General features: G+C 59.8%; 1 protein-coding gene across 1 annotated transcript in view; it reads left to right on the top strand.

Annotated features, from left to right (window-relative positions):
• The window catches only part of KCNQ1 (potassium voltage-gated channel subfamily Q member 1), a 311701-nt gene that overhangs the window by 248335 nt on the left and 37036 nt on the right, over positions 1-26330 (top strand). The window lies entirely within an intron of this gene.

Raw genomic sequence — 26330 nt, 5'->3', positions numbered from 1 at the left:
ACAGTTTTCTATATGGTCGTTTCAGGGACGAGGTTATTTCTCATTGACCTTTACACTGAACATAGAGCCCTTTGAAGGTTCCAGCTTTACGTAGGGCTCCGCTGTGACACTTCCCACCTGGGGCAGGTCTGGGCTTGGATACCTAGCTATCCATCACCTGTGCGACTGTGAAAACCAAAGCTCAGGTGTACTCAGTTCATCCAATGCCTCCAGGACACTTCTTACCTCTGTGGGCTCCACTTTCACTGCACATTCAGCCTCTGACCTCTCTTACTTCCTGGCTAGCTCGTCAAGGCCAATGAGTCTCATGGTCAGACAAGCTCTTGCTCACTTACAGGGGACAGAGCCAGGGTTTGGAAGGTGGGATTTTTCTGGGCAGCCTGGGTCTGATGGCTGCTGTCCCAACTCCCTGTACTGATTCCTGACCTTCCCATGTTCCATCTCCCCATGAAACCGGGAGCTACTGGGCCGTAGTAACGTGTCTTGTTCGTGCTGGTCCCTGGGGATCTTAGTGATCAGTAGGTCTTACGCTGGGACTCCAGTGGGGACTGGGTGGGGCCACCAGCCCTTGGCAGGCTGGACTGAGAAGGATGCCAGCCGGTCTAGAGCTGGGAGCCTCTAGACCAGGGGCCAGCAAACTGGGGCCCACAGACCAAATCTGGCCCCTGACCTAAAGAATGTGTGACAGAAACTGTATGTGATTCCCTATTGCCTATGATATTTACTATCTGGCCACTTACAGGAAAGTGTGCTAAGCCCCAATTCAGACCAATGTTGTCCTGTAGAAATATAACGGGAGCCACAGATATAATTTTAAACTTTCTAATAGCCACATCAGGAAAAATAAACAGCTTAAATTCATTGTAATATGTTTTATTTAACCCAACAGATGAAATATTATCATTTCAATATGTAATCAATACAAAAGAATGCTTAGGGTGGTCCACATCCTGTCTTCAAACACCAGCGTGGGTTTCAGACTTAGAGCACACCTCAGTTTGGATGCTCTACTTTCATAAGAGCTGCTTGGTCTGCATTTAGAGATCATAAAATTTACAGTTGAAAAGGCGGATTCTCACGCCTAAAGCATTCCGAACAACCATAGCTAAAGTCTTCCGATAACTGATTTGGGGATCTGTATTTAAATTTAATTGTGAATTCGTTAAAATTAAATCAAATTAAGATCCAGTCCCTTGGTCTCACAAGCCACATTTCCAGTGCTTTTAGCCAAGCAGGTCTGGTGAACAGGCTGTTGAAGAGGCAGCTTCAGACTGTCATGTGCTTGTGACGGAGGCGAGAGTGGTCCCCGAGCATCTGACCGGGCCAGGACCAGGGAGGTGCTGGGTGAGCACCAGGAGGATAGGTAGATGCTGCGGTGGGGCAGACAGGGGTGGGCGCGGCGCGGGCATCTTCTAGCCCCAGCATCCCCTCGGGACTTCCTTGCACCCTCCTGGGTTCCCATTCCTCAGGCTCTTCCCTGAATTCCTCCCTCGAGCCCCTCTGGGTCCATGACCCACGCCTCCCCAAGGGGCCTAAGGACCGTCCACCTGGGATTCTGGCCCTTATAACCACATCTGTCTCCCACCAGCCTTGGCTCCTGGGGGGCCGTCAGGAACGGCGTTCCCTGCGTGAGGCTCTGTTTCCAGGCTGCCCCGGACTCCGTGGCGCACCTCGTCACCAGCTGGGGCCGGTTGCGCTGGAAAGCGGGGCGGCCTCAGATGGGCACCGATGGCCCTGCTCCCCCCACACGCCATGCCCAGACCCCCGACTTTCCTCTGCCCACCCCCAACACGCCTCTCTTTGCTGGTGAGCTGCTCTTGAGTGGCAGGGCCGTAAATAGGCGAAGGCGTGGGGCTCCGCCTGATCAAAGGGCCCCCTTCAGAAGCCGTCATTAGCTGCTATTCTGGGAACCGGTTATTTTAAGGTTAGTGTATTTTTTCTTTCCTGAGGAGCCGTCTTAGTGGATGGCAAGGTCCTGAGGTGCTGGCTCTTCAGTCAAACCACACAAGCCCTGTTTTGTCTAGGGTTTCAAAGATAAACCTATAATGAAAGCGTCAGTTGACACTGAGCACCGCCATCCCCATTCCTGGGCAGAGGCGGGCGGGCCTGCCAGGGAGTCCCCGCGCCCCTCGAGCCACAGGGAGACCTGACGGGCCCCCAGGACGGGGCTGCCATGTTCCCGGAGGGAGCCCGAGGCCAGAGCCCCGCATTCTCACGGCCAGGGCAGCCCCCATAGGACTTGCCTAGAGCCTGGCTCGGGGGCCTTTTCAACAGTCGGCCCAGCTTCGGCCAAAAATCTGTGGGAAGATGCCCACCGCCACCAGTGGCCAGGGGAACGCGCCGTGACGCCACGGTTTAAGAAAATGATAATACCCAGCGCTGGCACCCAGGTGGGGAAACAGGCATTCTTACACGTTGCTGGTGGGGACGCAAATTACGGTAGTAACAGAGCTTCTGGGAAGGAATCTAGCAGCGTCTGTTAACATTCAAAATACATGTACCTTTTGATCTAACATCTCTGCTTCCAGGAAATGAAACCCCAGGGTCAGAGATCTATGTGTCAGGGCGCTTGTCACGCTCTGATTTGTGACTGAGAGACATGGGGAGTCACTTGATTGCGGCGAGGGAAGAGCTGAGTAAAGGAGATGCCTCCCAGCTGTGGGCACCACCCGGCCTGATGTCTGTCAGTGGCTCTGGAGCCACACCTTTGATGAGTTGCTAAGTCAGAAAGCTGAGATGCCGAGAACCGCTGGGGCTGTCTGGGCAGTAGACAGTCCACGTGCGGCTGTGAGATGATCCGTCCTCGTTTGTCCGAGGTCAAGGTGCCCCTTGTAGCCAGTGTGCGTGTTCCGAGGTAGTTCAGGTAGAGATGTCGCATCCCATCCAGCTTCCTGCTCTGGCCTCAGTCCTCTGTCAGCTGGGGCTGCTCTCCCACCAGAATGACTAGCCCCCAAACTCAATATCCTGTGAGCCCTACACCCAAGGCCCCCTCCCCAGGGCTCTGGGTTCACTCAGCACCCAAGCCTCCGTCACTAGTCTGAGCCTACTTCCCCACAGGCTCTCCCTGTGCCAAGATGGGGGGCATGGTCCATTGGCTCCAGGCCCCTTGCAGGCCCGAGGACCAGCCCCAAGCTCTTAACTGCTCCATCCTGGAAGCGACACACACATCACTTCTGCTCCAACACCACCCAGAGGAATGTGGGGAATGTGTTCCCGGCAAGACCCTCTCGAGTCGTCCGTCTGCGTGAGGGGACGTCCGTCTGTCTACCCATGTTCATCCAGAGGCGGCAGGCACACCTGTGACTCGGGCCTGCCCACCTGCCGCTGCCCACACACTACTCCCCTCAACAGCCCGGGCGGCACCCAAAGGGCCCACCCGCGAGGCTTGGTTTTGTGGGCCAAGCCCCCGCCAGGGTTCAGGAGCACCCAGGGAGAGAGGCACGGGAGGCTAGCTCATGTCTGGCCCTCTGACCCGCCGCACAGATGGGCACCCGGCCGTCGGCAGTAGGCGCGTCTGCACAAAAGGGACGAACGGGGCGACAGGGGGGAAATGTGATCAGCTGCAGGGCCTGAGCCGGCATCCGGTCGCCCCTCCCTCCACCCGGTCCCCAAGGTCCAGCTGACCGACCAGTCTGGAGCTCAGGAGCCCCTCACCGAGGTCAGAGGACTGGGCCGCCCACCACACCTGTGAGTCCGAGTTTCCGCAGGAGATGCTAAAATCACACGCCTCCATTTCAGAGGCTCGGTTTCCCTGTCACCAAGGGAGGGCCTGGGTCGGGCAGGCTTTGAGGGACCTGCAGGCATCCCAGGCCTCTCCATCCCATCAAGGGTGAGACCCTCAGGCCCCTGTGGTGTCCAAGGGGTTTGTTGCCAAGAGGCCACGGTCATGGTGGGGAGGTCGGAGCTCAGACTGGCCTAGAGCTGAACTGGCAGCTGGCACCCGGGCTGATGCTCAGGGCAGTGTGCCCGGCCAGCCTGTAGTCCTGGACCTCTCCTGACGTAGAGGCAGGAAGGCTGGCCTCGTGGCTCACCTCCTCCTGGCTGGCAGGAGCCAATCCCCCCGTGGTCGTAGCCTCACCCATCGCTGGCCTCAGACGCTTGGCCTCCCAGGAAGGAACGTGAGTGCCGGCTTCCTTAGTCTGCTCTGGCTCACAGACTAGGCGTGGGGCCTGGCACGGGGGACATTCAGCACAAAGAGTGATCGTGAAGACTGCACCCCACAAAGCAGTCGGTCCCCACCTCTGGGTGACTTGGGGGTCCACGGAGAGGCACCCGGTACCTCCCAGGGACGCCCTTGCCGGGGGGACAGGCACAGCTCGCCAGCCTCTCTGAGCCTCAGTTTCCCGCTCCATCCAAGGCAGGGAGGAGAAAAGAGGGGAGGGTGTGTGTGCTCAGGGCCACCCGCCCGGGCCTGGTCTCCAATGGCCACTGCGCCCACACCCGACGCTTGAGGACCCGGAGCCCGCCTGACAGTTGCCCACAGCAAGGCCAGACAGGGGCCCCTGGGGCCGCTCTTCCCACCTCTTTCCAGGCCCCAGGATCCCACCCGTCCCTGCGGTCCTGACTCAGCGGGGCAGAGCTGGGACCAGGGCCGGGCAGCCTGGCTCCCACGCCTGTGTGTTCTCAGATTCACATGTCCTCCTCTGGCCGAGAGGACAAGGCCGCCTGCGTGCACATGGGCCCCTCCTCCCATTTCACACAGTGCAAAGCCCAGGCCTTCCCTGTGCACGTTTGCAGCCAGTGGCTGGGGTTCAAGCCCTGCCCCCTCGGCTCGCTGGCCATGGACCCGGGAAGTCATATTGGCTCTCGTGCCTCTGTCTTCTCACCAGTCAGCGGAGGGGATGAAATTGATGCTACTAAGGCAAGTGCTGTTGGGAGGATCCCTGAGTTGATCCATATCCAGGCAGAGGAACTTCATGTGCAAAGGCCCTGTGGCACGGGGAAATACAGCCAGTCCAGAGCTGCGAGACCCGGCGTCCGATCACGGAGCTCAGAGAGAGTGGGTGTGAGGGTGGGCCAGCTATCAGTCAGGAAGGTGGGGGGGGGGGTGGTCAGGGGCCAGTCTGGGAGCCCAAGCTCTGCCCTGACCCGACTGTGTAGCACCCTGAACCTAAGCCTCAGTTCCCCGAGCTGCACCGTGGCTTCCTGCTCCCCACATGCGTGGCAGCGCCCCCAGAACCTTTCTTTCCCTCCTCTTTCCTGGGTGTTTCTCTCCCAGTCTGGCCGGGGGACGATAACCCCTCCCCACAACCAGGCCTTTCCTGAATGACTCTATTTATAGACCTCAAATATTGGCCAGAAAGGAAATTTACATTTTTTTACAATTTAGCTCCAGTCTGTGTCAGCTTCTGTGGGTTGACTGCTTCTGAGAGAGGCGGGGGGAAGGGAGCAGGCGGGCAGAGATGTGTGTATTGGGCCCACGGGCAGCGCACGGCGGCCGGGAGCCCTTCTCAAGCCTATTTGGTGATCTATAATCAAGGGCCTTGCTGGGGGCGTCGGGCTAGGCAGACCATCTGGGGGCGCCAAGGGGTGAGGGCGGCCCCGAGCCTTGTCTTTGTGGCGAACCCTGCCCCGCCGCCTTGGCCGACCTCAGAAAAACATGTATTTTGATCAAAATGGGCCCTTTTTTAAACTTGTCACCCTGCGGGTCAGGGCACAGCCTGCCCGCCCCCACCCCAGTCCTGCATATTAAGCAGTGGCTTGGTCACCACCAAAAATAGATGTCCCAGCCCAGAGGCAGGGCTGTCCCGCCTGCGCCGGGAGGGGACCGGCCCGGAAAGGGGCAGCCGGCCCAGGCCCCGGCCCTGCCGACTCTGGAGACTGCAGGCCTGCAGGCAGGTGGCAGGGAGCCGAGTGGCCTGGTTGGGGACCACGTCCGCCTGGGGTCTGCAGCGTCTCCAGGGGTGGGGTCGGGTGGCAGCCACGGTGGGCCCCGGGCCCGGCGAGGTCGGAGCGCGGCCCACGCCCGCCCGGGGCCAGGTGGCAGGTGGATGCCAGCAGGTCCCCGGCCACAGGGCCACACCCGGCGCGCGGGCGGCCTCCTCCCCGCCCGGGGCCCGCGGGCCTGGGCTCTCACTCCACCTTGGCCATCGGGGATGCACAAAATGGCTGACGCGGCCGTTTCTAACCGGGATGCGCGCACATGGCAGCGGCCGTGCGGAGCTGTGTTTATTTTGCCGAGCGGACGGCCTTTCGTTGCCCGGGTTCCGAGTGCTCCAGAGGCAGATGGAAATTTTTGTGGATTAAACACGGGGCTGAGGCGCGCTGGGCTGTTTGGGTTGGCAGCGCTCCCTCCCCATCTCGTTCCTCACCCGCGCTCCCGCCCTCCTCACCGGGGCATCCATTCATGCCTCCATCCTGGGCCCCCTCCTCCCCTCCCAGCTCGGGGCCCTCCCTCACTCCTGCTGGCCCAGAGCAGGGCAGCCTCGGCCCCCTCCCCGAGCCTGGAAGAGGCTGCAGGGTGACGGAGGGCTCACCGGGAAGGTCTGCTCCTCCAGGGCCCTTCACAAGCTGGGGGCCCCTCTGACCACCAGATCCTCATCTATGAGATGGGAGCTGGTGTGCAGACCAGGCAACCAGCATACGGGGCACGCTTATGGGTCCGGCACCCAGAAAACGCCCAGTACCCAGGCTCTGTCACGGGTCCTGCTCTCAGGAAGGCAAAAGCCACCAGGGAAGCATGAGGGGCAAGGCCTGATCCCTCGCCACCTCGGGAGAAGCTCTGCGTCCAGACAGGATCTGGACCTTTCTGAAAGGACTGGAGGGTATGCTGGTCTACAGAAAAGATCTCTGGGGGACGAGGAGCAAAGCTTGTGGATACCTGGGGAACCAGGTTCCAAGCAGAGGGCACAACTCTGCACACTGCAAATGCCCTGCGGTGCGACCGTGCCTGGCTTGTCTGAGCAACCAGGGTGGCCGTGGGTTAGGGAGGAGCCTGGAGATGGGAGCAGACAGGTAAAGGGGTGGGCAGACCTCCAGGCCCTGTGAGCCACTGGAAGGACTCGAGGCTTCACTTGGAGAGAGGGGGGCTTCGGGGCAGAGAGGGCCGCGATCCAGCGCGTGTTTTTAGCTACGCTGCCCTGGCACGTTGAGGGTAGACTGAAGAGGGGGGCAGGTGTGGCCGCGGGGAGAGCTGCGGGGCCGGCGCACAGCGCTCCCGTCCCTCCCCCTGCCAGCCCCACCCTGGGAGGCAGGTTGGTCAGTGTGCCCAGCCCACTCTGTCCCCGCCGGCCGGGAGCCATAGGTCAGGTCTCACACATAAAGAGCCATCTGTGTGGGCAGCAAGGTGGCCAGCCCGCCTGCCACCCGCACGGGGACGCTCTTCCCAGCAGGCTCCGCCCACCCCCTCCCCGACGGGACCTGCGGACACCCTGTCAGACCGCTAGCACCCACCCCTGGGTGGGGGCTTCTCGGGGTGATGTGAAACCCTGGCCCGAGGTGCTGACACCACAGTGACCTGTGTCACCCGGCCAGGCTCAGAGCGGCACTGGAGATGGGGAATTCAGTGAGGCCCAGGCAGAGCATGTCTGGTGGGGGGGTAGGCGGCACAGCTGCAATGGGATCCAGTATCACAGGCCCCCGTGTGTGGCCCACCTGGGTGCACCCAGCAGCATGGGGTCTTGGTTTTAAGCCTTTACAATGTTACCTTCTGATAAGGGGCCACATCCGGTAACCAGGGTGGAAATTCGGAACCCTGTACCTTCTCCAGATCCCACGGGTGTCCCCACACATGAGCCCTCTGGTCTGGACGGAGGGACCGGAAGTCCCGGCCACAGAGACTAAAGAAGCCAAGGAAGGGTCACCTATGTCCACTGGGCACCGGCAACATCAAGGGTTGCCACTGTGAATGGGACGGGCTGGTTCCTGACCCTTGGAGCACGTGGTTTGGGGGGCAGAGGGGGGAATGCACGGAATGGCCCATAAGTACCTACTGCCTGGCTGAAAGAGGGCTGGACCGGATAGGCAGGGCCACCTCCGGTCGGGGGTCAGGGGCCTGGAGGCAGCCAGGGGTGAATGAGGTGGCGGGTGGTGTGGCTGGAAGAGTTCCCAGCATGAGCAGCTGTGCAAAGGCCCTGGGGCCCAGGGTCATGGCTGTCTGAGGCTGTGAGAGCGGGCAAGGCAGAGCCTGGCCCTGTCAGCCGAATTGGGGACTTTAGAACTCACCCTATGAGCCTGAGGGGCAGGGGATGATACTGGCTTCCCTGGGAGGGGGATTAGAGGCAGGCGAGGGTGGGAGCCCCAAGAGTAGTGAAGGGCCGCAGTGGGATTAGGACACACGTGTGTGCCTTGGACTAGGGTGGACACCTGTGGGGTAGTAGCCCACAGTCCACTGGACCCGTTGGTCAACAGGACAGGCAGATGGAGGGGACAGGGTATCAGGAAGGACCAGGTTTCTAAGGAAAGCACCTGGATATGGGGGTGCTTTGCTTGGAGGGACGCCAGGGTGGGGCAGGTCAGGGGCAACCTCGAATTCCATTCTGGACGTGTTCAGTGGGCGGGTGGACTCCAGTGCTTAGAGATCAGGTGGAAAAGGAGGAAGGAAGGAGATGGGGAGATGGAGAGGCAAGAGTGGGCCTCGCCAGAGCCAGGGAGGGGAGGATGTGGCCCTGGGCTTGGCCAGAGAGGGGGTGAGGTTTGCTCTGATGGGGCCAGGCTTCCCCAGTCCCGAGCTCGGCCAGGCCCTCGGAGGTTGGGCAGACACGGGACCGTAAAGGCACAAGAGAGGAGCTGGTGTGTTTGGGATTAGAGGGGGCAGCACCGCACCACTGACGTCCGCGGACTGCTTCCTAGGTGAAGAGGCCTTGGACCGGCTGTTCCCAGGGACAGGTGCCAAAGGCAGGACACCCACTGTCCGTGCTAGGGTCACCGCCCACAGTCCTGTACCTGTCCCTCCCGAGTCAGGGAAGCCCACAGTACCTGCCCTTTGACAGCAAGAGAGCACCCGCGGGGCCGGATGTGCCGCAGAAGACCCGGGCTGGGCCTGGGCTGGTGCAGCTCACCAGGCTGCAGAGCTGCAGAGGGAGGGAGGGGGCGCAGGGGGGCACGGAGTCCAGACTAGGACGCCGTCTGTTTGATGACCCTCAGCACCTAAGGACTCGGTCACGGGGTTCACCTCCCGCTCCCACGTCTATGCAGCCCCATCTGCACCCGCTGAGGAAAGGCGCGCGTGTCACCCGACTCAGCTCCGCCTCCGTCTCCCTGTCTCTCCTCCCTGCCCCCCCCCCCCCCCCCCGGGAGCTGTATGGATTAAACATCAGTGCCTTGAAGAGGTGGGGACACTCGACGCCCTTCCCGGGGCCTCTCTCTGCCGAGGCCCAGAAAAGGAGCGGGATTCACAGAGTGGCCCCTGCCTCTCCTGGGCCTGCGGCTGGGGGGTCTGCACCGCCTTCTGGAGAAGCACCCGACCTGGCCTCAGAGGATCTGGTCAGCTAGCTTCTCTGTCCCGCTCGGTTTCCCTCTGCTCCTAAAATTGGAGCTCTGCTGAACAGCTCCACATCCTGCACCCGGGGACAGAGCAAGAGCTAAAGCAACAGTAACCCTTGGGCGCAGGTGGACACGAAGCCCGGCTCCCTCCCTGGCCCAACCCACCCACTCTACGACTGACTGGCCTATAGGGGGCTCCACCCAGAGTCCCCCAGGGTCTGGTTCTGCTGGCTTCAGGCTTTCCGTTGTCATGGTGAACACCCAGCCCCTAGCCGCAGAGCCCGCCGAACCTTCCCTGCCCTTTTGTAAGGAAAACTAACTTATTTTTCAGCTCTGTAAACCTGGCAGGAGCCTGTCTCTTCCAGGCCAGTGGGGGGCCTCCGTGGGCAGGTGCCTCCCGGTGGGGTCAGGCGTGGCCACCTGTACCTTACAGATGAGGAGGTGGAGGGTCCTCACAAGGTGAGGGGAACGCTGCCTGCCTGCCCCTCCTGCCCCGGGCTCCTGCGGGGGTCCCTTCCCACCCCTGGGCTCCAGTACCCTTTTACACAGCTCTCTCTTCACACCCACCCCCCTCTGTAGGCATGAGCGCTTCTACTGCGACAGCATCACCCTAAGACACGTGACCACGCCCCTCACCTACTGAGGCCTTGGGGGAATTTAATTAAAAATTAGCAGGGGTGATGGAAAAGGGCTCCCTGCTTGAGCTGTAATAGCACAGTCACCCCAAAGATAAAAACTAGTCATGGAAATTCTCTTCAAAAAAAAAAAAAAATTAGCAGGAATGCATTTGAAAAAAAAAGGAGCCAGTCATCTGTCTCCTGCCAGAAGCCAGCACAGCCCCGCTCTGCCCACCCAGTATGCTGCCCAAGGTGGCCGCAGTCCTGATAGGGCTTCGTTTGAGGTTGACACCAAGGCCAAGGTGGCCGAGTCCATCCTCTCCGCGCCCACGTGCACGGACAGCCACGCAGCCAGTCCAGTGGGCCGCTCTGACCTTTGGTGGTGATGCAGCGGGAAACGACCGCCGCTCCTCTCCTGGCCCCCCTGCACCTCCCACCTCCGGGCAGCCTTGCCCCCCAAGATGGGCCAGGCCTCCAACCGCAGGGGGCCCAGTGTGGGGTCTGAGACACACTGCTTGTGTCCGGCTTTCACACGGGTGTGTTCAGGTCAGCATCACGACCCTCTCCCTTGTGAAGGAACCGACCCCTGAGGGGGCCAGTGTCCGGGCTGTGGGCCTCCCCAAGCCCCATGGGGCCACACGTCCCCCGGCCTCGGAACCAGGCCCCCAGATGAAGGGCCGGCTGGGGCCCAGGGCAGCGGGAAGGCCTCAGGGTTCCCAGGAGACAGAGACTGTGGGCCGCTCTTCCCTGCTGCGGCCGGTCCTTGTCTTCACACAAGCCCCATTGCTGCGCCGTCCCCGCCACGCCACCTGACAGATGGGACGGTGACAAGACGACCGGGCAGGGAGACGCTTGCCTTTCGGTGCCAACACAAGCGGCCTTTATCCTGGCCGTAAATGGTCTCTGTGTCGAGGGAGCCTGTACCCAGCCCGGGCCTGAGCCCCTGGCGGCCAGCGGGGCGAAACTGGGTCCGTGGGGACAGACTCTACAACGGACGGCTGGTGGCATGTGGTGGCAAAGCAGCCCCACGGGGCCACAACGGGACGTTGTTCCGGCCTCACCTGGGCTGGTCTCTGCCCGCAGCCTCGCGGCCCCCAGGGGGAGGCCCTGGGAGGCCGAGGCCAAGGCTGAAGCCGGCGCCGGAAGCCGGGCCTGGGGAGAGGCCGGGCAGCTGCTGGCCTCCACACACCCCCCGCCGAGTGCGGGCCACAACGTGCCTACTGACCCTGGTGACGGGTCACACCGTGAATGAGCCCTCTCTCCTGTGTCCCCCGCCAGGTGGGCAGGGGCAGCACCCCCTGGTCAGGGCTGTGCCCAGGAGGGCTGGCCCGCGGGAGGCTGAGCCAGCCCCAGGGACCATCTCCCCTTGGCTTTTAGTGATATGGTACCAGCGCCTGTACGATCCAGGCCCCCAGAGCCCGCCTAGAGCGCTCATGACCATGCCAGCCCTGCGTTAGCTGCCCAAGGGCGAAGTCTCCTCCTTGGCTGCCTGCCCACCCTCAGCCCTCACTCTGGGGCCCGAGGGTCCTGCCCCCATGCCCATTCGACGGCCCCCTTGTATGTCTCGAAGGCTCCTTGCCTTTGCTGCGAGATGGGGCACACGTGATCTTGCCTCCGTGCATCCCCTGCTCCAGCCTCTTCTGGGCACAGTGCCTTTTCACACCCCTGAGCCCTTGCCTGTGCAGAGCCCCTCCCCCAGGATGCCCTGTGAGTGTGCGCAGCCCAGGGCCCGGGGACGCCCGGGGACTGGGTCATCTGAGCCTGACCAGCCTCCATCTTCCCTCTTACTGTCAGAAGGGGTCCTAGAGAAGGTTCCACAGTCCTGCCTACCTGTAGGCCCGGCTCCCCGCCAACAACCTGGAGACAGGCCCGTCCCCAGAGCTCATCCGACCCCCATCTTCTGAGCCATTCCCACAAAAGCCTTCCCCGGGGTACCCAGTCACCCTGCAGGGCCTCCTCACCAGCCAAGGTCACCTTAAAAATAGCCGTGGAGGGGTTTGCGGCAGCAGCAGACCCTTCTAGACTAATTCATTGGTAATGGCAAAATGATGCTGAGTTCCCAAAAAAAAAAAAAAAAACCCACTCTATTTCCTCATTAACATAATTGCAAACAGAACGAATCTTTCTTGATTTCATGTAAACAACAGCTTGAAATAGTTTATAATCCTTGCAGGTATGAAATTAAGTTTTTACTTATGGTCTGGAAATTAATTACCCTTTACGGCGAGACAAATGTGAAAACTGTGTATTTTTGACAAGAAAATTAAGCAGCTATGGGGAAATGTAACTTAATCGTCGCGGAGAAAATTGTTTATAAATTGGTCGCGTTGTTTGAACTCTCGCCTCTTCGACCCGGGGCTGGGTTAGCTGGTATGTGTGCGTTTGCCTAATTTGGAGCATTACCGGGGTAGCAGCAGAGGAAGGGACCAGGGAGGCCGAGAACAGGGCAGGGAGGAGGAAAGAGAGAAGAGGGGATCCTTCCCCGTGAAGGAACCGGTGGCAGAGGAGGGACATGGGACCAGGATGCGTGGATCAGGGACAGCACCTCCTGGCAGATGAAACCTAAAGGGAGCCCTGGACCCGGATGGGGAGGAAGCAGCTCTCTAGGTGACCAGGACGAGGGCTCCAGGCAGAGGGAACCGCAAAAGCAGCAAAGGTCCTGGGGCAGGAATGAGCCTGGAGCAGAAAGTAGGCGAGCGGGTGCAGGAGAGGAACTCTCAAGAGGCGGGCGGGGCCGCACCCCGAGGGAGGTGGTTCTCGGATGCTGGGTGGCAGTCACCCAGTCTTCAGGGCACTGAATTTGAGCCGTTTACAGTTTCTCATCCTTATCTATCCTGTTACTGCATCCCTCCTCCTACACGTTTTCCCCTCCTATATTGTGTTTTATTTTCTGGGAGTGAAATTTCTGGGTCGACATCACGAGCATTAACGAGAATTTCTCAGTAGTCGGAGTTGTACAGGGTGGGAGTGAGTTCCCCGTCACGGGGGTGGCCAAGCAGAGGCCGGCCGACCACTTGGCAGGCTGTGTGCAGGCTCCCAGGGGCTGCATGGAGGCATGTGGCCAGGGAAGGGTGTGTCTTCCATGCCTGCCCTTCAGAGCTCCAGGGTTCCAGGGGTCCCGCCACACACACACACACCCCTGCAGCTCCTTTCCCCCTGCCCGCCTTGGTCTGAACCTGGGCAGTGCCAGCAGTGGCCTGTCTCCGCTTTGGCCTCTCTGATGTTAAGTACAGTCCGGGCACGTGGTAAAGAGCAGACAGAGTCGGGCATCCTGTTGAGACAGAGCCCCCAGGACCCACAGCCAGAGTGGGCGTGCCCACTGGGCCCCGGCCTGTGGCGGAAGGCTGGCGGGACAGGCGGGGGCGGGGCAAGGGCTTAGCATCCTCATGACGACTTTGGGCACGTTACACGGCCTCTCTGTGCCTCAGTTTCCTCAGCCTGGAGACGGAGCGTCTGCAGGGAGGCTCGAGGGCTGGGGACCTCCACGCTGCACACCCAGAGCTGTCACATGGCATCTACCGGTGACGACTGGCCACCACGATTTTCCAAGGGATGGAATAACCCAGCCGAGGCAGGCAGCAGGGGACGGGGTGGAGCCAGAGTGGGAGGGGACAGTTTGGCTTGGCTGGCGCTCAGGAGGCTCAGACGGTGGGACTGGGCGTGGAGGGCAGGATCACAGAGCCCGCCCTGGCTGCCCACTCTGGAGAAGGTTCTGGAAGGGACGGGGGAGGCAGGGGGTCAGTGAGGTTCCCAGGGTGGGCACAGGCAATGGGGAGGGCGGGTGGCACAGAGCTGGTGAGAGGTGGAAGCAACGGCATTTGGTGAAGGGCGGGGGTGGGGCCGGGCCATGCCGATGGTCAAGATGGGGTGGAGTTTGTTGGAGTCTGGGGGCAGGTTGGAGGCCATTAGGCCCTGGCCGCGTCCAGCGCTCTGAAGCATGAGTTCCTCCGCTCAACCGGCTGCTCCCAAAGTCTCGGGTGGCAAGCCTCAGGGGGCGTGCTCCCACACCCACCCCCACACTGCTGTCTCTGCAGCTCCCCGTCTTGCTGGTGGCCGTTGTATTAGCACAGGCTGATTTAGCAGGACACCACAGACTGGCGGCCTAAATAGGACATTGATCTCTCATAGTTCTGGAGGCTGGAGGTCCGAGATCAAGGTGCCACCCATTCAGAGTCTGGAGAGGACTGGCTTCCTGGCTCACAGATGACCATCCTCTCACTTGTGTCCTCTCATGGCCTCTTCTCTGTGCACAGAGGAGAGACAGAATGCTCTGGTATCTCTCCTTCTTCTAAGGACACTAATCCTATGGGATCAGGGCCTCACCCTTAGGACCTTTAGCCTTCATTACCTCCCTAAAAGCCCCATCTCCAGATACAGTCACACTGAGGTTAGGGCTTCAACAGATGAATTTGGGCAGTGGACAGTTCAGCCCATGACACCTGTCCACTGCCAGGGCACCCAAACGTGGAGCCCAGTGTCACCCCAAGCTGCTCCCTCGCCGTCACCCATGTGAGGCCTAGGGGTGAGAAGCAGGAGGTTAGGGAGTTGAGTGTCCTTTGCCCCTTAGGGCCACATCCACTGGCCAAGTCAGGGAAGCACAGCCCATCTACGTGGCGACGGGACCTGGGTCCAAGCAGCTCCTGGGCTCCATCACCTCCCTGGCAGCACACTGACCTCAGAGGGCCTGAGCCTCTGGCGGATGTGGGGATGGAGCCTGCAGCAGGGTCCGAGGCTTTGTTTTGCACCAGTGGTCAGGGAAGGGGGAGGGCCGAGGAGGTCTTTGTGTTCTCACAGCTGGAGGTGAACTTGTCAACTTGGCGTGTACTTGTCATCTTGGTCCTATCTTCCCCTCCCCTGTAGCTGGCTGGGGACATTGAAGCCCCGGGCCCTCCCAGCCTGAGCCACACCTGTGTGGTCCTCACAGGAAATTCAGGGTGGTCTCCCACCTCGGCTGCTCTGAGGTGGACAGACAGGGCCTGAGGGCCTGAGCCCAACCTGGCACCTCGTAGGCACCCGGGAACAGGGCTCCTGACTCCGGGCAAGCAGACCCACGTGCCAGAGCCTGAAGGTCTGGGTACCGACCGTCCATTGGCCAGGATGTCCGCTGGGAAAGTGCTGGACATGCAAAGCCTGACTCACAGCCCAGACATAGGGCCTGGTCTCTGGTTTACACCCAAAGTGTGGTGTAAACTCTGAAGTGAAGGTGTGTGTGGCCCTGCCCGCCCCACTCCAGGCTCTCTGCTGGCTGGAGCCTCCCACCTGCCCGGAACCCTGGGGATTCTCTGCCGACCTCCCGCCCAGCTGCCCTCCTGCGCCCGAAGAAGCCTGTCATGCATACGGCCGTCCAGGGTCCTTCCTTTTGACGAGGAAGCTCAGGCTTTGCTGGCAGAGAGAGGATGCCAGGTGAGGCCTCCCTAGACGGCCGCACGTGCCCAGTATCCTACTTCCGACACGACATGGGCATGGCCTCTCCCCTCTCAGTGGGGGCCACACCTCTGGGGAGCTGGGTCTGGTGGGGAGGCCCCTCCAGCACTGGGGACCTGGGGGTCAGGAGCTCTCAGCTCCTCCTTCCTAAGGCTCCCAACCCCCCAGAGAGGTGCAGTTACCCCCCCCCACTAACAAGCCTTGTGAGATGGGTAGCGCACATCTACCCTCCGAGCCTCCATTTTCCCATCTATAAAATGGGATGATGAGAGGCCCCAGCTCAGAAGGAGTAGGGCGTTCAATGAGACGGTACACGTTTAGCTCACCCGGGGGAGGGATTCTTGCCATTATTGCTACAAAGCGGGTTCAGCTGGAGCTGGGGGGTGGCCCTGGGATCAGGGATCCAAGAGGTCAGCTGAACTGCTCTGTGGCCCTGGATAGGGAAGTGTGGAACGTTCTAGACTACCTAGTCTGCTGGGGACGAGGGCAACAGGACAGTGGACTTGGCCCCTGGCCCAGGCCCTGTCCCTCTCCCAGTTTCCGGTCGGCAGGGCTGGGGGCACCAGTGCAGCCTCCCAGGCTTCTCAACATTAACTGTCATCCCTGGTGCCAGCCTCAGTCACAGGTGGCCAGATACTGGCCACGCCATGGCGGGGCGTGTTTACCCCCAGCCGAGTCACCCCTCCGGGGCTCAGGGCCTTGTCTCGGCACTCTCTCACGATGGTCTGCCCTTTGGGGAGGGTGGCTTTGGCAGCCACCCTGCCTCTCAAAGCCAGCCCAGCGCCCCCGGGGTCCCCGAGAAGTGGGGACAGACACCGAGGCACGAATGGTGACAGGCCCTCCAGAAGCTAATTTCCCTAGGCAACCCCCAGGGTGGCTCTCACCAGGGGACAGAGGGGTACCAGGTGCTTCTTCCATGGCCACGTCGGAGACCCCAGGTCCAGAAAGTAGAGGATCACAGAGGGAGGGGAGCCGGGGGAGGGTCGTCTACCCAGGACCATGGGCTGGGAGGGGTGAAGCCACTGCTGACTCCCCAGCCCCTTGCCCTGCAGGCCGGGGAGCCACTGTTCACCCCAAGCCACCTTGGCATGCCCCCAGCAGCAGGGCCCAGGGAGTCCATGGCCCTCCCAGTGGACCCTCAACATTGCCTGTGTCGGCCAGGCAGCCCATGCCCCTGGCTGGAAGGCAGGCTGGACGACACACTGGCTTGACTGTCCAGGGGCCACACCTAGGTCCCCACCTGGCCTCCTAGCATTTACCGAGCCCACCCAGACCATCCTGCCCTGGCCACTCCTTACAAGCAGGAGGCAGGTGGGCAGCGCAGGTCCCAGTGCGAGCTAGACGTCGGGGCGTCTGCCAGCGTGGCACCCGAGAGCCTAAAGACTGAGAAGGGACACAGCCAGCGGGGCCTTGAGCAGCTCTGGACCCCAGCCAGGGCCCCACGCCAGGCACACCAGGACCAACGCGGCCGTACAGGATTCTGGGGTTGTCCGAATGTGTTCCCGGGACTCACCCCGAGTCCAGGACAGAGGAATAAACAGTGTCCGCGAGTCCGCCAGGGCCTCCGAGGGGCCGCACTAGCCTGCACTGTGCTGGGGCTTGGCTAGGGAAGGATGCTCCTGGCCGCGTGTCAGCCCGAGCCCAGGCGGGGATGAGCAGGGATGGGGGCCTGGCCTGGAAGCCCTGAAGGCAGGGCCAGCGGAGGGGAGCCCACTGTGAGTTTGGGGGGCTGTCTGCAGAGGTTTCATGGTATATGTGAAAGGACATCCTCAAGCCAGATGGGGTTGTCGTGTCTCCCGGACCCTGGAGAATCCCCCTTCATCCCCAGGAACTCTTGAGGTGCCCCTGTGCTCCGGTTGGGGGCTGGAGCTGGTGTACCCCCTCCCACCCTTGAAGGCAGGGCTGATCCCAGGCAGGGCTGAGGAAGGGTGGGCGTGTTGGGGGAGGGTCTGTGCACTGGGGATGGGGGTTCAGAGAGCCCGCAGGGGCTGGGGCACACAAGCCTGGGCCTGCGCCTTCTGCAGCCCTGCCTCCTGCCCCGGCCTGCCCGCTGCGCAGCTCAGGGGCCGGTACCCTCCTGCAGCCTGCCCCCTGAATGCCCAGGGCTGTCGCCTGCCCAGACGTGCCCAGGGAGCTCCTGGGGCCCTTCTTTCTCCTGTCCTCTGGGCCATGGTCACCACTCCTCTCCCAGCTTCTCTCCTCCCCTCTCACTGCCCCCCGGTTTGGCCTCACCAGCTCCCACCCTGCTGCCCCTACAGACTCATGTGCACAGGTGCTCAGGACGCCCCATGCAGCCACTGGCTTTGGCCACCGATCCCACAGCCCCAAGGTCAGTGGAGTTTGGCCCAGCCTGGGGGTGCCCGGCCCCCAGGTTCACCTGCTCCAGCCACTTGGCAGGTCCCATTCACACCAAGCCCCGGGCCAGCACGTGGTGGTAGCCCCTAGTGCCAGGCAGGGCCAAGGGGGAGGGGGAAGGGAGCTGGTGTGAGGTCCGCTGCGGACAGGTGTGTGCCCTGGGCTGTGGGCAGGGCCGGGAGCGGCTTTTGCATCTTAAATCTGGAGTTCACAGGGGTCTCTCAGTCCTCCACGGTGGCCAGCAGAAGATGCTGGGGGGAAGGGTATCCCGTTCCAGGGACCACAAAAACCCCAACTCGCAGGTGCTGAGCGCTGGATCGCTACCTGCCCTACAGGTGCTCAGCCCCTTGCGCCGGCCTCCCATGACGTCACTTCACAGGAGGGGCTGAGGCTCCAGCGTCCGGTCCCAGCACTCTTGGTGGTGGTGTGGAGCTGAGGTTTGAACCCAGACCATCTGGTGAAACCCCTCTGTTTAGCGGGACACTGACGCCCAGAGCAGAAAGGACGTTTGCTGGGTGGTGCTGGGCGAGGGGGAGGAAGCTGGTGGAGGGGGCACCTCTAACCCAAGGACTGGGCGTCGGAGAGGCGCACGCTCACCCCAGGGGCCTTCGTAGGTTTATCGCAACCCCTGACCCAAGCGTCCGGGCTATTTTTAACTTGACAAAATGGCTCCAGATCTCAAACGGAAGAACAGAGGTGAAAATAGCTGTGATGTTTCTGGGAAAAAAGAACCGATGAATGGGTGGTCCTGCCTCATGCTGAGGAGCAGGCCACGACCTTTGATGGTTCACAGCCTTGGACCAGGGAAGACCAGCCTCGCAGGCCGAGGTCCCTGATGTTCACCTGTGCCAGGTGCGAGCGGCTGAGCTCACGGACTCGGCACCACTGCTCTGCCCATTCTACATTCGAGGAGACTGAGGCCCACGGCCATGCAGCTCCTAAGCGGCAGGAATGGCCTTGGTCCCCAGGCCACCTGGCTCCACCTGCAACAGGGGATAATGCTTCTGACAGGGGAGAGGCAGCAGTGTCACAGACCAGATGGGACACTTACGACACCGGCCATTTAGGGAAAAAAACTAAGGTAGTGTGTCACTGCCAGCAGACAGCAAAGTGCTATAGTGATAAGGTCATCGATGTGAAATTGAAACCATTTATAAAAAGCAATACTGAGCAGAGTGTGTGAGTAGCCAGCAATCCTTGGGCGATGAGTTCCTGCCCTTGGGCAGCAGGCGGAGGTGCCCCCTGGCCTCACTGGTTCAGGCTGAGAGCCAGAAGCGGGGAGCAAAGTCTGCCACCCCCAGCCCGGGCCCTCCAGACAGCAGGCTGGGAGAAAACTGCAGCTAGCCGTGGAGAGCCACAGTTTTGGGTATTAAAGTCTCCCAAATCTATGAGAAAAGCACTCAGAGTAGGCCGAAAAAAAAAAAAAAAAAAAAACTGGAAAGACAGTCCACAAAAGAAGGGCCTCAAAGACTGAAAATATTCCTCACTCCATCCATCCTGTAAGACAGGGCCCATCAACCACAGCCTGCAGGTCTGATCCAGCCCTCGGCCTGTTTTTGTCAATAAAGTTTTATTAGAACACAGCCACGCCCACTGGTGCGTGCTCTGTCTCTGGCTGCTCTCACGCTGCCACGCAGGGTTGAGGGGTTGTGGCAGAGGCCACGTGGTCCTGGACCTGAAATCCTTCCCACCTGGCCCTCCTTGGCGACGCTGACAGCCTCACTCTCAGAATGTAAATGGAGAGATGCAAGATGAGCCAAAATGGATGTGAACATAGGACATTGGTGCTGGGGGAGCGGAGGTGGAAGGTCTGTTGACTGGCTGGCCCTTCCTCTTCCGGAAAGCGCTCTGCTGAGTCCCATCAAGAGGGTTACAAGCTGTTCCTCTCCCGTGACCCTGGACTCCTCCTCCCAGGACCCCATCCCTCGAGAACAAATCAGTGTCTCCGCAGAGTCCTGCCCAAGCAAGTTAATCACAGCCTTCTTCATGGTGGTGAGAGATCGGAAACAGACCGCATAGCGGGCGTTCGCAGGATGCTTGGTTCTGATCATGCGCATTAGGGACAGTAGGCAGCTTGCAGAGACCCCGGAAAATGTCCAGGGTACATAGTGACTCGGGGCCGGACAGGGCACGGCGTGATCCCAGCCTGGTTTGGGGCGATGTGTGTGCGTAAAATACCGCCTCGTGGAAAACACACCAAAACGTTACCACCGTCGTCTCTGGAGGGTGGACTTCGAGATGAGTTTTTAAAGAGATTCTTCTCTATTTTCCAGAATTTTCTGTAACGAGCGGTTCTTGCTTTTGTGATTGGGAAGAGTGAACATTAACGTGAAGGGAGGGAGGGAGACTTGGGGGTCTCCCAGCAAAAGGCAGGGCTCTGACCCCGCTGGCCTCGCCTCCATGTGGGCTCAACTCTGCCCGTCCCACAATGTGGCCACGTCAGGTCACTGTGCACAGCAAAGCCTGGCTGCCCCGTCCAGGAAGGGCGAGTGACCCCGCGCTGGGCCTTGGGGACCCAGGACCCAGCCTCGCCCCAGCTGGGCTGAGCGGCCAAGCACCGGGTGACCCGTCTGTTCTGCCCACAGAGCAGTGTCGCCTTGCGCCGTCGGGGCCACCTGAGGCTCTCTCTGGGGGCTGCAGCCCGCACCGCCACCCCCGGCTGGGGTGGGATGGTGCCCCCAGGCTCCCCCTCCCCCTCCTCCTCCTCACCACCCACCCCTCCCCGGCGCCCCGTCACTCCCTCCGTGGGCCTCCTCGGGGCCCTGCCCCAGTACATCCAGGCTCAGGGTCTGCTGGCGGGTAGGACCCACCTTCCTGCAAGGAGGCTGATGCCCTCCTAGAAGCGGGGCCCAAAGCCCCCTCCGAGGCCTCCTGCACCACCTGCCCCAGGAGATGGGCTGGAGGTGGTGGACGTGGCCACGGAGGCCGGGAGGGCGGGGAGAGTCTGGGCTCTCACGGAGGCGCCGTTTCCCTGTCACAGAATGAAGTAAATGGGACAATTAAGGGGGGCGGTTTCTAAATCGCCGCTTTAACCCATTTGGAAGCCTGCTAATTATTCTCTTGGGGAAAGAAATGCAGGTTCATTATTATAATGAGCTTTGGGCAAAATATTTCATCGAGTCTGACAAGCTGCAGCGACTCCTCAGGAAAGTGCTTCGAGATCGCTCGAAGGGGCCTCCCCCCGCCCCCCAACTCCGAGCTCATTGCCCATCCGGTCCCTGTGCTGTGGGCGTGCTGTTTTAATTCGCTTATGAAAAGCCCGCTTTGATGTCCCGGACCAGATAAGGACCGCGGGCCGCAAGCTGACGGCCGAGCGGGTCTGCGGCCTCCGGGACCCCAGCCAAGGCGCTGCCATGAGGTAACTGCACAAACAGTCCTGCCTGAAAAAATATGCTTTTGTTTCACTAATAAATCTCTTCTTGGAACGCTCCCCGCCGGCTCTCGGCTGTCCTCGGCCGCGCTGCCTTGGGCCTTCCTGCTGGGCGCGGTGCGGCCACTCGGGACTGGACGGGGACTGAGACGGGCCGTGGCGTGGCGGGCACAGGGGCGCGGGGAGCTCCGGGCTCTCCCCGCCCCTCCCCCACCCCTCTTCCGCCTGCTCCCCTCCCCCAGCCCTCCCCCCTGCACTCCCCCTCCGGCTCCTCCCTCACTTCCGGGCGCTGGCCTCCAGACCTCTGTCTGCCCCTTTCCCTCCTAGTCCTTGGGGGGTACCCGGCCCGGGGTGGAGCAGACCAGGATGGCAGCCACTCCGCCCCTCAGACGGGCCTGTCTGTGCCACCCCCTGCTGTCCTGAGGCCTGGGAGACAGGGGGTGGCCCTGCCCTCCGAGCCCGGAAGGCAGCTCAGCCTGGTCCGCCCAGGGCAACGGGGTCCCGCTTTGTGGAGAAGCGGCCAGCGCAGCTCCTGAGCCATCTCGGCCTTGGGGAGCCCCCCCTCCCCCACCCCAGGCGCCCCCGGAGCCTGCAGCCAGGGGATGTGCCGGGCCCGGCGGGGTCCCTGCGCAGTGGCCGACAGCGGCTGTGGCACCTCTGGGCCCGGCTCCTCCCCCACCGTCTCGTCACCCCCTCTGGGCCCCCTTCCCCAACCTCAGGGGCGTTCCTCAGCCCCGACTCTGCCTGGCCACCGCCCACTGCTCTCGTCCGCCCCAGGCCACGTGGCCCCTGGCACCTCACTCCCTTCACCTGCCCCAGCAGCCCCCCCCCCCCCCCCGCCCCGCGCCCGGCCAGCAGCCCCTGTGATCTCTCCTGGCAGTGGCATGAGGGGGGCTTAGAGCAGAGGAAGCCTCTGGACCCTTGCCCTCCCTGCTGCGAGGCCCCAGGCACCCCACGGGGCCCCTCTAAGCCCCGGATTCCACATGCGTAAGGAGGAGACAGGGACTCCAGCTCCGGGACCATGGCCAGGATTACCTGGAGCCCTGTCTGTTGAGCACCTGGCCTGCCGCCCGGCACGTGGCGAGGTGGAAGCTCTCGCTTCCCGCCCCCTCTTGTGGGCACCGCTGTGGGCACCGCTGTGGGTTTGTCTTCCCCGCCTGCTGCCAAGCGCCAGACCAAGATTTAACGCCATCTCCTCAGGGCATCAAAAGTCTGGTGGGTGCAGCTCAGAGTGAAGGCATCTGGGCTGACACGGCACCCACCCCCCACAGCACCCACCTGAGCCCCTACCGTGTCCCAGACGGTGGACGGGTGCCGGAGGTGCTGCAGGGACGCGACTGCACTCCTGGCATCATGGAGCTGCCCCCGGTCAAAAATACACCACGTAATTACAGACCTGGATAATTACTGGGCAGGAACAGAGCAGGGCACTGTGACGGAGGGGAGCCAGGGTGGTCAGGGAAGACCTCCGTGGGAGGAGTATCTGAAAATAGCACTCGGGGTTGCTATTAATAGGCTTCAGCGTGGAACCGTCCAGAGGAGAAAACAAAAAAAGGACCCTAGTGTCTCCATAGATGACTATCGTTCATGTTTTTTCAATGGAAGTGTTGAGATAGATTAATAGCTATTTTAGTTCTATTTGAATTTCCAGAAAATTCGAACAGTACAGAAAGGTTGGGAAAGTAAAAACCTCCAGGACCTCCTCCCTTCCTCCTAAGGGTATCCCTTGTTATCCCAGAAATACCCATCATTAGTGTGGGGGGAGCAGCATTCCAGACATTGCTCTGCACGTTGCGTACGGAAAAGGATGAATGAATGAACAGATAGATGGTTATGTGATTGTGGGATGAGGGAGGCAATGGATGGATGGATGGGTGGATGGATGGATGGGTGGATGGATGGATGGGTGGATGGATAGACAGATGCATGGATGTGTGGTTGGGAAATGGATGGATGGATGGATGGGTGGGTAGGCAGATGGATGGAAAAATAGACACGCCATCAGAAACTATTATGAATATGGTAATGCTGCTTTTGATTTATTCATTTTTCTCAACAAACAAAAGATAAAAAAACAAAGTGAAATAGAAAAATTGTTAAATTCAGATAAACATTTCTTCACCAAAGGAGAAGTTCATTTCTAAATGTCACTTTCACGTCAAGGGAAAAAATATTATACAGTGTGGGAAGTTGGAGTCGTTGTGGGGTTTTGTGGTCCTTTCAGCTTTGCGCGGTATTGAATGATGCTGCAATCCTGCCCACCGTCCTTCCTGCTCCCAGTACGTGTTAGTCATATTGTTACCGTGGCGTTGGGCCGGGTCTCTAACATTTGTGTGCCGTTCGTTCTGTCAGGGTGTCTTGGTTCTATATTAAGGTGAGGCTGGGACTCACCATGATCTTTCCATCAAGTGCCCATTCCTCGTTTCTTTATTTTGATTTTGATTAATCTCCCGATTGGTTGGATTTCTTCCTCAAGTAACTGATTTGAGAAGGTCCCACGCTCCCTGCCTGCTTCACCGATGTCCTTCTTGTCTTGTATTGTCTACCTTCACTATCTCCTCCAAGTGGTGGCCCATCTCTCAATCCCCCTGTGTCCTGGTCATATTCCCCCTGGAACCTTCCCTCCCCCTGCTCCAACCTGGAATTTTTTCCCCGAGGCCTCCTGCCTAGCTTCCTTCTGGAACTCACCTGTATGACTATCCTAGGTTGGATTTACTGCTCCCCGGATCTCGTGTCTTCTTTGTTGTTTAGCTCCTCAGTTTCTTGGGAAAACCTCCAGTGCCTTCCTAACAAGAAGTGTGTGGAAGGTAAGCGTTATGAGTCCTCACGCATCTGAAAACGTCTTTCTTCAACCATTATGCCCTGCAGGTAGTTTAACTGGGTATAGAATTTCCAGAAAGCAATAGTTTAACTGGGTATAGAATTTCCAGAAAGCAATAGTTTAACTGGGTATAGAATTTCCTTCAGAAAGCAATTTCCCTTCAGAATTTTGAAGACCTTGTCCTGTGATGTTCTAGCATCCAGACTTGCTCTTGAGAAGTCCACGCCTGCTTTATTCTCATGCCTTTGTAGGTGGTCTTTATTTATTTATTTATTTTTTTCCTAGAAGTTTTCCGTCTCTATACTCTAGCCTCGGGGTCTGAGTTCCAGGCAAGTTTACTTTGTGGGTGACCTTGACCATTGATTGTGTTAGGCACATGCTGGGCCCTTTGGAGACTTGAGTCCTTGAGCTCCAGAAAGTTCTCTTTATTATTTCTGATCATTTCCTTCACGCTATCATCTCTATTCTCTCTAGAATTCCTTTTAATCAGATTGAAGACGTTTTTGTTGTAACTGCAGGGTCTCTTAACTTTTCTGTCTTTCCTATTTATAGGATTATGTCCTCGACTTTACCACTTCCAACTTCTAGGACATGTTATTAGTGACCCTAGTTTGAGCGTTCTCTGGCATTTTCTTGTTCTCTAACAGGTGTGGTGGCATCCTGCACTTCCTCGATGGGTATAACAGTTCCTGGAATCTTTTTGGAGATTCCAGGTACATCTTTATATCCTGAGATCTGCTTCGTTCCTTATCTGCAGGATGGCGGTAGGACGGTTCTGAGTCTCTGCCTGATGGTGGTTCTGAGAAATAAAAAGGTTGACTCGGGAAGGGCCTAGCAGGTGCGTGCACGGCCGTGGGGGCCCCTGATGCTGCGGGTTTGAACGGCCCCTCAAAGCCCTCAAATGCTCAGCGCCCAGAAGTGGCTCAAACCTCACTCCCAGCAAACCAGCCCCCGGGCCTCTGCCCCAACACCACGTGTGCCCACCCCATGCTCCTTTCCGGCCCCCGCACTGCCTTCCCTGCCCCTCTAAGTCATTCCCTCCTCGGGAAGCCCTCTCGGGCAACCATGCCCCTGTACCGTCACCTTTGCCCAATAGGCAAAGGAACCCAGAAACGTCCTGGCACCAGCTTTCCATTTCAAGGAATAGAAACTCCCCTAAAACTTGCCTGCGCGAAGAAGGAAATGTGCTGACTCACTAAAAACAAGTCTAATGAAAGATCTAAGAGTAGCAGTTTCAGGTACGTCTAGATCCAGGGAAGGAAGCTACGGCAGGGGCGGCAGCAGCCTGCTTCAGGTGCTCTCCACCACGTGGCAAGTGGCTCTCAATAGCCCCAGACTTACATCCCCAAAGGTCACAGCTTGGTGCTTCCCAACACTTGCAGCCAGAGTCCCATTGCCTGACTCTCACGGACCAGCGTGGGTTGCAGGCCTTTCCAAGTGGGCTGCTCTCTGACCTGGGTTGTGCATGATTTCCAGGATTGGGGGTAGAAGGGAATGCCACCCCTAAGGTGCAGGGAGAATTCCCCCCTGAGGCTCTCCTGCCCAAGGAGGAATAGCGTGCCCACCTCTGCCGGCCAACAATAGAGCTGAGGGGCTGAAATTTTCTGACTCAGTGAGCTCCGTGGGCAGAGGGAAGCCTGGTGGACATGCAGAGAGTGTGGACTGGCCCCACCTGGAACAGCCTCCCCAGGACAGGCTGCAAACCAGGCACCCTGAGGGCTGCGCCGACAGGGAAGCCTGAAGGCCAGTCGGTTCCCACCAGCAGAGAGACAGGGCCTCATATCCCAGGGAGAGTTGGGGGATCACAAATCTGGAAGCCCCTCCCAAGCTGCAGGGTCTCTGGAAAGTGGCCAGATTTTGCGAGTAAAAATGCAGGACGCCTGGGAATTCCCTGGCGGTCCAGTGGTTAGGACTCCGTGCTTTCACTCTGGTGGGCCCAGGTTCAGGCCCTGATCGGGGAACTAAGATCCTGCATGCCGCTCGGCACAGCCAAATAAAAAACTGCAGGACACCTAAGATGAGTAACTTTTTAGTGTAGGTATATCCCAAATATTTATGCGCTATATTTAAACTACAAAAAAAGTCACTGTTTATGTGTAATTCAGATTTTCAAATTTGACTGGGCATCCTGTAGTCCATCTAGCACTCTTACTCTTGAAGGTCTCAAATCCCTCCGCGCCTTGGCCCCCAGCCTCTGGTGTAGGACCCCGCCTGTGGGACCAGAGCAGAGAGGAATGGACAAGAGCTGCCTGCCAAGGCCCAGCACATGCCTGAATGAACGCAAACTCCTCCCTCCCTCCCTCCCTCCCTCCCTCCCTCC

This window comes from Monodon monoceros, unplaced genomic scaffold (assembly GCF_005190385.1).
Source record: "Monodon monoceros isolate NGI ecotype Baffin Bay Population unplaced genomic scaffold, NGI_Narwhal_1 Super_Scaffold_7, whole genome shotgun sequence".
Taxonomy (NCBI): Eukaryota; Metazoa; Chordata; class Mammalia; order Artiodactyla; family Monodontidae; genus Monodon; species Monodon monoceros.
Note: the sequence above shows the minus strand (reverse complement) of the source record. Positions and strands in the feature narration are given on the sequence as shown.